The sequence below is a fragment of the Chelonia mydas genome, chromosome 5, assembly GCF_015237465.2.
Source record: "Chelonia mydas isolate rCheMyd1 chromosome 5, rCheMyd1.pri.v2, whole genome shotgun sequence".
NCBI classification, from domain to species: Eukaryota; Metazoa; Chordata; order Testudines; family Cheloniidae; genus Chelonia; species Chelonia mydas.
Window position 1 is genome coordinate 68,670,839 of NC_051245.2, and position 12,063 is coordinate 68,682,901.

Below are 12,063 nucleotides of genomic sequence, written 5' to 3' on the forward strand. Positions count from 1 at the left end.
AGAATACAGAGTGTACAGTGCTCATGTTATTTTTATTACAAATATTTGCACTGTAAAAATGATAGGTGGGCATTAAAATCTGGTCAGATATTTCAGTGCCTCTAGTAAGAGTAAAGGTAGTGGTCTGAACTAACATTCCAGACTGTGAAGACACCGTAAATAGGAGAGTCCACCTTCCTCTCAGCTTTCTCCCTTCTCTATATAAGCACTGTTAGATACCTCTGTTAAGTGGGTATTAAACCAGTGAGAAGTAGAGTTGGTCATAAAAGTGAGAGCCATCTTCCTCACCTCATAGAGAGCAGATCAGCACAAAACGGTCACTGACCAAATCGTTCCATCAATGCTGGCCTCACCGCGGCTCAGCACCTGCAACACACTGGGCACCTTCAGCACCGTCTGCGAGGTGGCCAGGGCTGGCACTCACCACTCCGGTGCTGAGGCTAATGGCTCTAAGCTGCCTGCCTCCACCACAGCACCATTGGTACTTCCAAAGGAGATGGCACCAGCAACCGCTCCTAATTCCGCGCCACAGACTAATGCCTCTAGCGCGACGGTGCCAGCACAAGCTACATCGGCACTGACTCAGCACACCACATTGCTGGTGTAATCAGCGCCCTGCCCTTTGGCACCGACCCTCTCGACACCATGCCATTTCCTGCACTATAAGGATTTGTTGGTCTCCCCAACCGCGGAGAGATGAGGAGGTTGAAGGGGTATTCTCCCATCGCCATTCTGCCCCAATCAGGACACTTGTTGCTGCTTGACCCACTACGATCACGGTCCACATACGCTTATGATATGCCACCTTGGTATTGCCACCCATGCATGGGACCACCCATGCCCTTTCCTGGTCGCTGGCCACATTGGAGTTCCTGGGGGTGTTGCAGAAGGCACTATAACAGGTGCCCCAGCCCATGAAGGGAAAACACCAGATCTCCGCCTCCACCTTTGGAGACTGTAGCAGCGAACACACGGGAGGAACCCATGGCAGAGCAGGAAGAGGACACTGCTCCCGACACCTTGCCAACCAACAACAATTCATCATCCTCACTGGATAAGGCTGTTATGCCTCCACCACCAGCCATGGCAGATGACTTTACCCACTTCTAGGACTTGTTCAAAAACGTGGCTAATGAGCTTAAGATTGCTCTGGAGGAAGTGCCAGAAACTCAACCTGAGTTAACTGATATCTTACAGACATCTTCCTCCTCCAAGATAGCATTGCCAATCAATGGGGCTATCATGGAACCTGCCAAGATGGTGTGCAAAACTCCAGCCACAATACCCCGAACCTGCAAAAGGGCGGACCGAAAATATTACATTCCCTCGAAGGGACTGGAATTTCTCTTCACACGCCCAGCACCCAACTTGCTGGTAGTGATAGCAGCCAACCAAGAGGGCACTTTCAATCCACCTCTTCGATAAGGAGAGTAAGAGGTTGAACCTATTCAGCTGCAAAGTATACTCTTTCATGCTTCAATTTAGAGTGGTGAATTATGCGGCATTACTTGCCAAATACGATCACAGGAACTATGGCAAATGTATGGACTTTATTAACAACATTCCTAAGGGAAAGAGGCAACAATTTCATTCTCTGATCTCTGAAGGACTGATGATTTCACGCACCGCTCTACAGATCTCACTGGACGCTGCTGACACGGCCGCCAGGTCCACCACTACAGCTGTTGTTATGCGACAAGCCTCATGGTTTAATTCTTCAGCATCCCCATCCGAGATACATAATACGGTTGAAGATCTCCCTTTTGATAGAGTGGAGACTGTTCCTCCTCAACACAGGGGGAAGGGATTTTACTCCGAGTGTGTTTTAACACAAAGGAAAAGGTGGGGGGTGGTGACCTGTCCTTGATCTCAGGTGACTAAACAAATTTGTGAGAAAGCAAAGGTTCAAGATGGTCACCTTAACAACAATAATACTGGCACTGGAGCAGGGGGACTGGTTTTCAGCCCTCAACCTGCGGGATGCTTATTTTCATGTCACAATACACCCTGCCCACAGGCGTTCTCTGAGATTTGCTTTGGACACAGACCACTATCAGTACAAGATTCTACCTTTTGGCCTCTCAACAGCGCCTTGCGACTTCTCAATGATCCTCACGGTAGTTTATAAACACTCAAAATCTTAGCCTTTGGTAATAAACTTACGAGAGAGAGAGAGAGGATAAAAATAGAAACAGAAATTGTTACATATAAAACAAAGTACAGCATGCTTCCTAGAGTCTAGACTTAACTGTAACAGGCTAAACCCTTGTCTAAAGTAGTTTCTCACCTAAAGCACTCTCCCAGCATCTCCAACCATCATGGCTGGGATCCCTCTTTCATGAATGCAAGAAGCATTGTCCTTTTTGCTTCCTCAGTCAAGGACAAAAAAGTGTCCTTTTGCCTTCTCTTTATATTGCCAAAGTTCATTGGTTTTGGCCCCAGAGTCAGGATGACCCCCATGGTTTATTCTTTGGTGTGCTAGCTCCATTTTGCTTTCACATCCTCGTATTGACATCATGTGTAAATTGAGTTGGCTTACAATGCCTATTTTATATATGAACCGAGGCAGGCAGGTGAACATACATCCTTTGGTTAAAACCTGCTTGACAACCCTGCTTTGATTCAGACTTTAAACCATACCTTCCAGTATACATACACAATTCCTTAAATATTATCCGTACATACATCTCACAATGATTGAGGACCAGTATGACATAAGCTTTTATTAGAGACCTCACTTAAGCCTCTTTGGGTAAATATTCTGAAAGCAATGTGTTGGGTATAGTGATTTTGTCAGGCCTCTCAGGAGTTAGTTACCAAATAGTGAATTATTTTCCTGTTGGCATTGAGGGGTTTTTAGGGTCACAGTGATGTCATGAGGAAAGAAGGTGGAATGATGAAACAATAAGAGAATAGGTAAGTAGGGAAGGGCAAAGTTGTAAAGGACTCCAAAAGTGAGAACGGAAGCTAGAACCTGATGCAGTGGAAGTGGAGAGTCAGTGGAAGGATAAAGAAAAGGGGATGATGGCCTGGTCAGAACAATGAGCAAAGAAAACTATCTTAGTTGCTGTTTGAATGGATTGGGGGGGATAAGATGGGTGTAAGGTCACCCAGAGAGGAGGAGTTTGCAGTACTTAAAGTGACAGATGAGTCCCTGGATGAGAGTTCTTACTTTGTGGACAGAAATAAAAGATGCCGATCAATGATCCATTCTACCAGTCAGCTTAATAGAGAAGTGACAGCACTCATGCATAGTTCTTCTAGCTTGCAGGTAGAACTGCCTCTTGCATGTTTATAGTTCATGAATGTATGACCACACTGGTCTCTCTATTCCTGTGGAGTAGGTTGTTGGAATATACACTTCCACCAGTTACCTTAACACACAGACACCAGTGAAAGGGTAAAAGCATATCGTCAATGTGTGCCAAGGCAGAGGACTTGTTCATGCAAATTCAGGTTCCAGATCTAAATTGGTGCATAAAGCCTAGCTCTTCAGGGGAAAGTTAAAGTTACTGGAAAATGCAGGAAAGTGATTATGCCCTTGTTAAATCAAGAAGGGCAGATCCTTGAAAGGTCTATTAGAGAATTGGGGGCAATGTAGCTTTTTGACACAGTAGGCAGGGCAATCCAAGAGTATGTATTTTTGGTTCCCATCAATCTCATTTTAGAGCTTCTTCAGGCTAGCTTAAATAACATGTAGCCTGCTTCAGGTGCAAGCCGTGATGTTAAGAGCCCTTAGTGATTGACATTGGCTAGGTAGGATCTCATCTGTTGTTGATTTTGGGTAATTTAGAGTAGTCTCGGGTTTTTTTAAATTCTGATGTAAGTTGGATTGGGTTGGTGATAGATTACTAAGGCTGGAAGGTACCTTATGATCATCTGGTCTGACTTTGTGCTTAATATGTGCTGTTGAATTTCACATAGTAGTTTCTGCACTATGCCTGTAACGTCTAGTTGAGATAGGTTTTTGGAAGTCGTCATGTAAAAACTTCAAGTGATGGGATACGCCACATCTTTGGTTAAATTATTCTAATGGTTCATTACCCTAACTGTTAAAAGCATGCACCTTATTGGCAGTTTCTGAATATGTCTAGTTTCAGCTTCCAGATGTTTAATCCTGTTATAACTTTGTCTGCTAGACTGAAACACAAGTTCAGTTCTCTTCAATACAGTAATTTGAGTGGAGTGGATTGATTTAAATTACCAAGTGGAAAGCCTAATGTTAAATCATTTGATTTTAATCAACTTACCTTGTGTACTTCAGTTATTTTCTAAAGAGAGGCACATTCTCGTTGGTTAATATAGCCATTAAAACATGTTGATTTCCAACTAAATTGAGCCTTTATACTAGATTTGGTACATCATGTTGCTACCTAGAATGGTACACTGTCACTATACAAATTTATTTAAGCAATTATATAGTTTAATATTTTCAGATTCTTATTAATTTGTACATTTTTAGTATGTTAGCAAATGGTGAGTGATATATGGCTTATTTACTAGATAATCAACTTTTTGCTCATGGCTTATGTCAAACTATTAGGATGGTAACTGGAATTTAAACACACACAATATCATATAAAATGTATTTTTATTAAACAAAACAACCTTAAACGTTTTGGATACATAAACTTCTCTAAGCAATATATGTCTCACATTTACAACTAAATTATAAGTAGTTTAGGTCTTACCATATTTAGTATTAAATTCAGTTTTCATTTTAAACAGGTTTATTTTTTTAAAATAAATCTATTTAAATCAAAAAATCTTTTTTCAAAAAACTTTTTATCCACCCTAACTTGAATGAACCCAGTTTATGACGCTATCCAGATCACTTGATATAATTGACCTGTCCTTATTTACCACTCCACCGATCTTTGTGTCATCTGCAAACTTTACCAGTAGTGACAGGTTTCAGAGTAACAGCCGTGTTAGTCTTTATTTGCAAAAAGAAAAGGAGTACTTGTGGCACCTTAGAGACTAACCAATTTATTTGAGCATAAGCTTTCGTGAGCTACAGCTCACTTCATCGGATGCATCAAAAGCTTATGCTCAAATAAATTGGTTAGTCTCTAAGGTGCCACAAGTACTCCTTTTCTTTTTACCAGTAGTGAGATTCAGAGAGCTAGTAGTGAATTGGAGTCTCTTGCCACTTGGAAACCATTTCTGATATATTGGTCTTAATCCAATTCCCAGTGTCATCACCAAAAATACCCCATAATTGACACTTGTGTTGGGAGTCTCAGCAGAGAAGCTAAGGACTCAATGGACATGAAATCTGAACATATTCCCTAGAAGTGGTCTCTCCTTGTTAAAGTTAAGACATATTGACAGGGTGGGGCCAACTTCCACTTTATGGAGCATGGCTCTTATAGCAGAATGACAGCTGTTCTGTAGTTAAGGTTAAGACCAGCTTTCTGTTTTGCTCTTGTCTGTCCTAAATGCTCTAAAATCCATACGGTTAATCATATTGCCTTAAAATTTGGTGTGCCACAGGGTATGGTCAGCAATCCAAATTTGGGCCATTACACCAAGTGATTCCTGAGATGCATTCCCCGGGGGGAGAGGGAAGAGCAAGATACCTTTTTGTAAAGTTGACACGTTCTTGGCAACATTTTTTTTTGCTCACTGTGTAGATCAAACCAGGGCACACATCATTGCGCCAAGGTCTCAAATGCTCAAGGGTTACTCCTACAGATTGCATGTCACCACGAGCCCTTTGGAGAAAATAAAAGCATTATTTGAAAAAATTTGCTTCTCCAGTTAGGCATGCTAAGGCTCATGTACCTTTTCACATGCCTAATAAATTACACTGAACTTGAGCAGCGAGAGACACTATCTGCAAAACTAACTCTACATCAGAGGCCCCTGGTGGCTGTGAGGTTATGTTACAGTAGTCAAATCTGAGCACCACCCCACGTCTTAAGAGTTAAAATTCAACACAGGGCAGAAAGTCTGAAGTAAAAAACAAAGCAAGCAAGTTGCTCCAATCTGCATCTATCAAAGGGTGTTTTTTTTTTATTTTGTTGAAGGTACTACAGCTATTTTTCAAAAAGTAAATAACTACACAAGCAATTGCTTGCTGGAGAGGAAGGTGATTTTGGGGTGGAAGAGTGGGGAGAAATAGAGGGAAGGGATCATAGATTCCAAGTCCAGAAGAAACCATTGTGATCATCTAGTCTCACTTCCTGTATAAGAGGCTAGAGAGCTTCCCCAAAATAATTTTTAGAACACGTTTTTTTAGAAAAACATCCAGTCTTGATTTTCAAATCCTCAGTAATGGAGAGTCCACCTTTCCCTTTGGCAAACTATTCCAGTGGTTAATTACCCTCACTGTTAAAAATGTGTGCCTTATTTCCAGTGTAAGGGCTTGTCTGTACCTGAAATGCTGCATCACTACCATTGTAGTACTTCAGTGTGAACAGTACCTACACTGACGGGAGGGGTTCTTCCCTTGGCACAGGTAATTCACCTCCCCAAGAGGAGGTAGCTAGGTCAACAGAAGAATCCTGTCTACGCTAGAGGTCAGGTTGGTTTAGCTGTGCTGCTCAGGGGTGTGAATTCTTCACAGCCACGAGCTACATAGTTAAGCTGATTTAGGCCTGGTCTACACTACAGAGTTAGGTCGACACAAGGCATCATAATACCACATCTCTGAGCAGTGTAGAGTCACGGTCAATGTAATTAGGTAAATACAGTGTCGGTGTAGACACTGTGTTGCTTATGTCGACTGTTACTGGCTTTCAGGAGCTGTCCCTCAATGTCCCACACAGACAGTACAATCGATACAAGCGCTTTTGGTAAGGATGCGCACTGCTGACACAAGGAGCAAAGCGTAGACATGCCCAAGCGATGTAATTACTGCAGTGGCTGTATTGCCGACGTAAATTAGGTCAAATTAATTTTGTAATGTAGACCAGGTCTTTATCTGTCTAGCTTGGGGTGGGGGAGGGGGAGCAGCAAACTTTTTTGGCCTGAGTGCTTCATCGGGTTCCTGAAATCATATGGAGGGCCAGTTAGGGGAGGCTGTGCCTCCCCAAACAGCCAGGCATGGCCCTGGCCCGGCCCCGGCCCCTATCTGACCTCCCTGCTTCTCGCCCCCTGACAGCTCCCCTGGGACTCCTGTTCCCTGACAGCCCCCTGCTCTCTGTCCCCTGACCGCCCCCGGACCTCCCGCCCCTAACTGCCCCCCCCACTGCCCCATCCAACCCCCACCTCTCCTTCCTGACTGCCCCCTCCCCCCCCCCCCCCGGACCCGTGCCCCATCCACCCTCCCTGTCCCCTGACCGCCCCTGGAATCCCCACCCCTGACTGCCCCCCGCTGCCCCATCCAACCCCTCCTCTCCTTCCTGACTGCCCCACCCCCGGGACCCATGTTCCCCGCCCTCTGACCTCTCCAACCGCTGTCCACACCCCCGGCTCCCGACCACCCCCCGAACTCCCTTGCCCTCTATCCAAACTCCTCTCCCTGCTCCCTGCCCCCTTACCGCACTGTCTGGAGCACCAGTGGCTGGCAGCGCGGCTGCACCAGGACAGGTAACCACACAGCACAGAGCACCGGGTCAGGCCGCGCTCTGCAGCCACGCCACCCAGAGCATTGCACCGGTGGCGCGGTGAGGTGAGGCTGCGGGGGAGGGGGAACAGCAGGGGAGGGGATGGGGGCCAGCCTTCCAGGCCAGGAGCTCAGGGGCCAGGCAGGACAGTCCCACGGGCTGGATCTTCCAGCCATTGGATCATGTTACACCTTTCTCTGCAATACTGAAGAGCCCATTCTCAAATATTTGTTCCCCTTGTAGGTACTTATAGACCAATCACCACCACTAATCCTTCTCTTTGTTAAACTAAATAGATTGGGCTTCTTAAATCTGACACTTTAAGCCATGTTTTCTAATCCTTTAATCCAGTGTTTCTCAAACTGTGGGTCCCAACCCAAAAGGGGGTCACAAGATTATTGTAGGCAGAGGTGAAAGTAAGCCGGTCCAGTCCAGTGTACCAGCAAGAGCCTGTACACAGCCAACCGTACTGGCAGGGGGCAGCTTCCCCAGGCCGACAGTTTAAAAGCGTCCTCCGCTCCGGGCAGCGGCCAGAGCCCCTGGCCCTTTAAATTGCCGCTAGAGCCTCGGGGCTTCTGGCCGTTGCTGCAGCTACTGTTACCATGGGGCTTCAGCTGTGATTTAAAGGGCCCGGTGCTCCCAGCCGCCTCCACCACAGCCCCGGGCCCTTTAAATCGCGGTTTAAAGGGCCTGGGGATTTAATTGCCCCGTCCCTTCTGGTTGAGGCTTCGCTCCCCAGCTCAGGACCCCGGCCTTCGTACCAGTAAGTCCTTTAAGTTACTTTCACCCCTGATAGTAGGGGAATCACAAGAACGGTGACTGCTGGCCAGGTGCCCAGCTCTGAAGGCAGTGCTACTGCTAGCAGCAGTGCAGAAGTAAGGATGGCGGGAGGCTATGGGGAGCATTGTCACTTTTTGAGGGGGGTTGTCACAGCCTGAAATATTTTCAAAGGGAGTCCCAGCAAAAAAAAGTTTTGCGAACCTCTAAATCATTCTTGTGGCTCTTCTCTGAACCATCTCCAATTTTATCAACATCCTTCTTGATATGTGGACACCAGAACTGGACACACTATTCCATCAGCAGTTGCACCAGTGCCAAATACAGAGGTAAAGTAACTTCTCTGCTCATACTCAAGATTCCCCTATTTACACATTCAATGATTGCATTAGCCATTTTGGCCTTATTCGCAAAAAGAAAAGGAGTACTTGTGGCACCTTAGAGACTAACCAATTTATTTGAGCATAAGCTTTTGTGAGCTACAGTTCACTTAACTCACGAAAGCTTATGCTCAAATAAATTGGTTAGTCTCTAAGGTGCCACAAGTACTCCTTTTCTTTTTGCGAATACAGACTAACACGGCTGTTACTCTGAAATTTGGCCTTATTGTCACACTAGGAGCTAGTGTTCAGCTGATTATCTACCATGATCCCCAGATCTTTTTCTGAGTCACTGCTTCCCAGAGTTGCGTCCCCCATCCTTTAAGAATGGCCTACATTCTTTATTCCTAGATGTCTACATTTACATTTAGCCATATCGAAACATGTATTGTTTGCTTGTGCCCAGCCAACCAAAAAATTCAGATTGCTATGTCTGTGTCCTGTCTTTGTAATTTACCGCTCCCCCCATACACTCCACGTTTTATCAGTGATGATTTTATGTTTTCTCCCAGATCGTTAATAAAAATGTTAAATAGCGTAAGGGAAGAACTGATCCCAATGGGACCCCTCTAGAAACATGCCCACTCGATGTTTCCCAGTTTACAGTTACATCTTGAGATTTATCAGTTAGCCAGCTTTTAATCCATTTAATGTGTGCCATGTTAATTATTCTAGTTTTTTAATCAAAATGTTGTGCAGTACCAAGTCAAACACTTAATAGACCTCTGTAACAACAACACGATTACCTTTATCAACCAAACTTGTAATCTCATCAGAAAAATATATCAGGTTAGTTTGACAGATTCTATGTTCCGTAAACCCATGCTCATTGGCATTAGTCACATTATCCTCTAATTTTTTTATTAATTGAGTCCTGTATCAGCTGCTCCATTATCTTGCCTGGGATCAATGTCAGACTGACAGGCCTAGAATTATCTGTCATCCTATTGACACTTGTTAAATATTGGCACAACGTTAGCTTTCTTCCGTTCTTCTGGAACTTTGATGGTGTTCCAAGACACATTGAAAATCAGCATTAAGGGTCCAGTAAGCTCCTCAGCCAGCTCTTGGATACAAGCTGTCTGGATTTAAAATCTATGGCTTTTGAAAAGGGTTGGGAGATCATGTGATGGGGAGGGGATCCGGACTAGGGCAAGTGAGAGGGGCGGGAAACTGGGAAGGGGGACGAGGGGATGAGTGTCGGGGTGGAGGGGGGAAGAATAGGGGCAGGAGCACCTGTCAGCTGCACATTCCCATTCCTTGTTTGTTCCATGATCCAGAGTCCTAGCTGATCTACACGGGTGTGACCCTTCTTGCCTGCCCCCCCTCATGTGAGCCAGGTTCCCTGAGGGGGGGGTTGTTTTCTGGGGGATCTGAGCTCCTCTCTCTACCCACCTTTGTGAGTTTGAATTTGGGGGTCCCTGCCACTTGTGGTGTCAGAGCTGCATTCCTGCCCCCATATATGTGTCAGGATATAGGGCCCTGCCAGTCTTCGGGAGTGTGACACCTTCCCTGCCCACCCTCGAGCCAGGTTCTGGAGGGTGCTTGCCTTTCTAGTGGTGTCTGAACTCCAAGTCCTAACCCCTTCTGTAAAATCATGACTGGTGTGGAGAAAGTAAATAAGGAAGTGTTATTTACTCCTTCTCAAAACACAAGAACTATGAGTCACCAAATGAAATTAATAGACAGTAGATTTAAAACAAACAGAAGGAAGTATTTGTTCATAGAATGCACAGGCAACCTGTGGAACTCTTTGCCAGAGGATGTTGTGAAGGACAAGACTATAACAGGGTTCAAAAAAGAACTAGATAAATTCATGGAGGATAGATCCATCAGTGGCTTTTAGCCAAGATAGGCAGGAACTGTGTCCCTAGCCTCTGTTTGCCAGAAGCTGAGAATGAGCAACGGGATGGATTACTTGATGATTACCTATTCTGTTCAGTCTCTCTGAAGCACCTGGCATTGACCAGTGTTGGAAGACAGAATACTGGGCTAGATGGACCTTTGGTCTGACCCAGTATGGCTGTTCTTATGTTCATGTGATCTGGGGATCTCTGCACACCTAGGGATATTTGAGCTCTGCTCACTGCCTCCTGTATGTGTGCTGGGATCTGGGGGGCCCTGGCATTCTATGGGGTCTGACCCTCCTCCCCCATGTGAGCCAGATTCATAGGGCACTCACCTTTCTGGGGGTCTCTGAGATCCTCTTCCCACTCAGTTGTGAGCAAGGATATGGGGAATCCCTGAGCCTCAGTAAGGAGCTTAGAACAGGCGTCTAAGTACGAGGCTTAGTCTACACTAGGAACTTGCATCAGAATTGCCACATCTTTCAGGGTTTGAAAAATCCACAACTCTGAGAGGTGTAGCTATACTGACTTAACCCCCAGTGTAGACCGTGCTAGTTGGACAGTAGAATTCTAGACCTAGCTACCATTTCTCAAGGAGATGGATTACCTGCGCTGATGGGAGAAGCCCTGCCATTTGTGTAGGTAGTGTTTTAAGTGTAGACATGCTCAGAGCATGCACAAAGAACATGCTGCTGAGAATGGATATGCTTGAGAAACATCAGAATCTCTCCAGCACTGTGGAGAGTGGGGAAGGAACGCAAATCAACATAATGGAGCAGTTCACACATCTTAGAACTATTGTTTCAGGCTCTGTGTATCTCCACTGGATATATTCTCTTTCAGGTCAGAGCATCTCATTGAGATAAATGGGTCAAAATAACACAATGTAATCATGCCAGTTTCAATTATTTCGGTAATTTTATTTCAAAATATCTGTCAGCAGGGTATGTCTGTAACAATACAGACAAAAAAAAAGATTTAGGAAATGTTTTTTTTGACAAACAGATTCCTTAGTAGGCATATTAATACAGAAGTTTAAGTAGCAATTCATTTAAACTGCGACATAGAAACGTACCGCCCTCCTCAGAAGCAGTGCAAAGGCTTGGGAGAATCTGAGATAATGGAGGAGCTGAGGGAGAGGGAAGTAATTGGTGGGAAGAGCCTGGGAGTGAACCTGAAGGGTTGTTGGGTGTGGATGAGAAGTATGGAACATATTTGGGGAGCGGGGGATTGTTAGGGAGCTGGGGAGCCTCCCTCATGCAGACCCTGGCTGACCCCTAGCCTCTCCCAATCAGTCAGGCACATCTGCCCCCGTCCCCATGTGACCCTGCACCCCAACTCAGCAACTCTTCCCCCATCGCCAGTGTGTCCCTGCTCCTCTGACCCCCATCCCCATGTGTCCCTGCACCCACACTCCGCCACCCCTCCCCCATCCCAAGGTGTCCTGCACCCCCATTCTCATTCACCCCCAGCTCACCTGCTAGCCCTTCTGAACCCCAATCTAGG

At 45.5% G+C, this 12,063-nt stretch overlaps 1 protein-coding gene across 2 annotated transcripts in view; it reads left to right on the forward strand.

Moving 5' to 3' along the window:
* The window catches only part of SLC25A46 (solute carrier family 25 member 46), a 37,042-nt gene that overhangs the window by 11,725 nt on the left and 13,254 nt on the right, over positions 1–12,063 (forward strand). The gene's annotated exons all lie outside the window — the stretch shown is intronic.